General features: G+C 41.9%; 1 non-coding gene across 1 annotated transcript; it reads left to right on the top strand.

The window, feature by feature from the left end:
- The first annotated feature begins 2,430 nt into the window (after positions 1–2,430).
- trnap-agg (transfer RNA proline (anticodon AGG)) lies at positions 2,431–2,502 on the top strand. Its single transcript has one exon. It is a non-coding gene; the product is annotated as a tRNA-Pro (tRNA).
- Positions 2,503–4,293: the final 1,791 nt, after the last annotated feature.

Here is a 4,293-nt window from a genome sequence, read left to right as displayed (position 1 = left end):
TCCGACCAGCCTCTCCGATACAGCCTCCCGAGTGCCATCCTCTGCCAAGCGCTTTTGACCTCTCCTCGGCTGCAGAAACACGCAAAGCCGAGGATTTCGGGGCCTTCAACTCCAGAGATTCTGGTTACCACACAGTAGCAGCGGCAGCGAAGCGGGCATTTCAGAAGTTTTCCAGATGTTCCTCCGTGCCCTCACGTCCGTCTCCATCAAATCAGAATTGTGCATGGCACCCTACTTGACAGATAACAGATATCATCACCGGAGAGGCTGCGCGCGCTGCCATCGCGCCGCCATCTTCTCCCCCCTCCTGGGAGGTCTTAAATAAATAAAGAAACAATAAATAAAGAATTAAGCTTTTCATCCTCGGCCATCAGATTTCTGAATGGTACATGAACACTACACCATTATTCTTTTGCTTTTGCACTATTTATTCCTTCTGAACTTATAGTGATTTTTTGTCTTGCCACAGAACAACAGATTTCACATTATTTAAGACAGTGATAATAAATTTGGTTCTGGTTCTGATTCATTTTCTCTGACTGAAGTAAAATGCAAAACAGTTGGAAGTTATGGAATTTGTTCAATAACAGACTAATTGGAGTCTTTGAGAAAAATCACAACCCCATAAACACTTAATTGCACATATCAAAGTTATGAGAATAAGTTCAAAATAAATATGGATTTGTCAGCCTTAAAGCAGATGAATGAGAAACATTTTTGTGATATGCTAATTGGTATTCCTCCTCACGTCCTCCTGACTCCCTTAAGTCTTGCTCACCACCTACAAGGCGTAAGTGATAAAAATCTCTTAATTTGCCCAGATGTGTACAGTTCCAACAATGATGACTAAATACCTTATTACTAACACTTTACCTGGTAAAGTTTCTGGTAAATGATCACAGCAAATTATGGAGAGGTGGGTGAAGGTGAGGCAGAGTAGAGGTGAGGTCAAATGTTTAAAGGTTCAAAGGTTCATTTATTATCAAAGTATGTATCAAAATACAACTCTGAGATTTATCTTCTCCAGATAGCCACGAAACAAAGAAAAACCATGGGAGGCAACTGAAAGATAAACAGAAAACCCACCTCCTGCACAAAAAAATGCAACAAGAATGTCAACCCCATATCCTCCTTGCCTGTACAAAAAAAGCAGAACAACACAGAATATAAAAACTGTAAGACTGAAAAAAGTTCATAGTACGTAGTGCATAGACAGAGTTGAGGCAAGTGGAGGTGAAGCAGAGTCGGGGTAAGGTCCATCCACCAAACCAAGAGCAAGGAAAGACCCAAGGTTTGATCAAACTAAACACCTGGCCGATAGGGAAAGGTAGTGTACCGGCTGAAGAGTGACAGTGGGGTCCAGGCCCAGAGCCGATCGAAGCTGCAGGGTCCCAGTCCGAGAGCGAGGGACAACTGAATGTTTGGGCGATTTAAATCCAGATTGAAAAGGCGCGGTGCTGGGATGAGAGGCAAGCACCAGGCCAGTTTGGCTCGCTGCTCCGTGATGTTAACTCAGTTCTGCACTGAACTGAGCTTGTGGCCTGTTCCAGCTACTCCGAGCTATCTCCTCACTCTCATTGCTTGCATGATTTGCTTGTTTTACCATTTTTGCATATTGGTTCTTTTTATGGGTTTTTTGTTTTGTAGTTGTCTGTAAGGAGATGAATCTCAAGGTTGTATAATATATACATACATTGATAACTGTCCTTTGAACTTTGATCTTTAAAAACTCAATACCATCCAGGACAAAGCAGCTTCAATTAATTTTTTCACATAGTAACTGCAATCTGTACTTTCTAGAAGACACACTGCTGGATCTTGCATGGGTTTCTCCACAGCCTCTCCTAATCATTTGGTTTCTGCCAGAAGGAAAACAAGAGGACAAGATGCAAGGGATTACTTCCACCTAGAGCTTTTCCTCCAGCTCACACACCACCTTGAAAATACATCATCATTCCTTCATTGGTGCTAGGTCAAAATATTGGAACTCCCTTCTGCAACGCTACTGCGGGAATACCTTCAGCAACATGGACTGCAAAGGTTTAAGGTCATTTATTGATGGACAAAGCTACTGGCTTTAATCAAAGATGACCAGAGAAGATTACATAGAAGGATAAAATAATATGATATAATCTTCTTAAAACATTAAATGGTAAAGGAACAGGCCCACAATATTTTGCCAAATTAATTCAAGTTCAAATTTAATTGTCATTCAACCATCTGTGGATATCCATAAATACAGCCAAATGGAACTGTATTACTCCAGAACCAAAGTACAAAACACAGTACCAATAGTCATGCACAGCACATATCGCACATATAAAATAGCAAGCACGTATATCAGTAAAATAAAGTTCACACACAAAAAAAAGTCCAAAACCCTGAGTCCACGAATGTTTCAGTAAAAAAATAGCATCAAAATGAAAACATGGCTCGTTGGTCTAGGGGTATGATTCTCGCTTAGGGTGCGAGAGGTCCCGGGTTCAAATCCCGGACGAGCCCTTATTTATGTCCTGCCAAAGGGAAGTGATTGAGGTGTGTATGATTTCAACATTTAACTGCATAAGTACATGGATGGACTGGAGGAGGTCTATGCTTCACGTGTGGGTTCGTTGGACTAGGCAGAATATCTGTTTCTGCTCTGAAGTGCTTTATCTGCATTGAAACACAAAACAGCATACAGCTTGTCTTCTGATGAGTGAACTCCGGGAAGCAGCACCAACTCCATTTTGGACACCACTCTACACCACCTCTATTGGAGCCGACACCTCCCTGATCCTACTCCTTCAATCTCTCTACCATTAGCAACTCGCTAATGGGGTAGGCCTGTAGTACTTTAAGTTCTTAATGTCCAGTGGGGTCTTGTATTTAAAAAGGACGATGACACCCTTAGAAGCTGCTGTGATCGAAAAGTGCTCCCATCTTACTGGAAGTGATGTCTAAGACAATGATGTCTAATTACATAAGACCAGAAGAACATAGGGGCAGACTTGAGACATCAAAGGACCTTGCCTGGTTCCTCACTGCTGGGTGTGTCTGCACCCACACCACACCACTGCCTCTGGCTCTCTTTCTCTGGCACCTGTCCCGCAATCTACCCGCACCACTCCACTCCTTCCAACATCTTTTATACCCACCAGATTTACAAACTCGCTCTCCATTCCACATTGACAAATGCAGTCTGGTGTAAAGGTCTTAGGCACCCCAGCTATAAATATATGTAAAGCCATAGGATACAGGAGCAGATATCAGCTATTTGGCCCATCAGGTCTGCTTTGGCATTTCATTTTGGCTGATCAATCTCCTTCTCAGCCCCAATTTCCTGCCTTCTCCTTGTATTCCTTCATGTCCTGACTAATCAAGAACCTATTAACGTCTCCCTTAAATATACTCAATGATTTGGCCTGAGCAGCCACCTGTGGTAATAAATTTACCACTCTCTGGCTAAAGAAATTCCTTTTTATCTCCTTTCTAAATGAACATCCCTCTTTTTTGAGGCTGTGTCCCCTGGTCTTATACGCCCCCACCACAGGAAGCATCCTCTCCACAACCACTCTGTCGAAGCCTTTCAATTCTGACCATGGCTACTGTCTGCGTGGACTTCATACCTTCTCCCCGTGGACGGGCTAAGAGTTTGCCCTTGGCAGTTCATTTTCATCCCACCTCACAAAGTCCTTCATCCAGCCACCATAAATTAACATCTTAGTGTAGGTGGACTGGAGCATCATGAAGACATTGGAAGGAAAGTCAGGGAAAATAGGCTACAGGAAAATAACTGAGAGCAATCAGGTGGTTGTTCTCAGTTCCAGTATAGATATATTGGCCATTCTATGTTGCAAAACTTATGAAGAATGTAGAATAAATTAAACTTTTCGTGTTGAAGAGCAGCTGAGACACGCAGGTGGAGAAAAATTTTCAAGAATCAAGTTTATTTATCACGAGTTAATCAAAACATTAAGTGAAATGCGTTTGCGTTAATAACCAACACACCAAAAGGTGTGCTGGGGGCAGCCACACATTCCGGCGGTGACATAGCATACCTTATACTTTATTGTCACCAGACAATTGGTACTAAAATGTACAATCATCACAGCGATATTTGATTCTGCGCTTCACACTCCCCGGATTACAAATATTAAATATTAAAAATTTTAAAAATAGTTAAAATTAGTAAATATTAAAAGTTTAAATTATAAATCATAAGTAGAAAATAGAAAAATGGGAAGTAAGGTGTTGCAAAAAAACTGAGAGGCAAGTCCGGATATTTGGAGGGTACGGCCCAGATCTGGGTCA

This window comes from Mobula hypostoma, chromosome 7 (assembly GCF_963921235.1).
Source record: "Mobula hypostoma chromosome 7, sMobHyp1.1, whole genome shotgun sequence".
Lineage (NCBI taxonomy): Eukaryota > Metazoa > Chordata > Chondrichthyes > Myliobatiformes > Myliobatidae > Mobula > Mobula hypostoma.
Note: the sequence above shows the minus strand (reverse complement) of the source record. Positions and strands in the feature narration are given on the sequence as shown.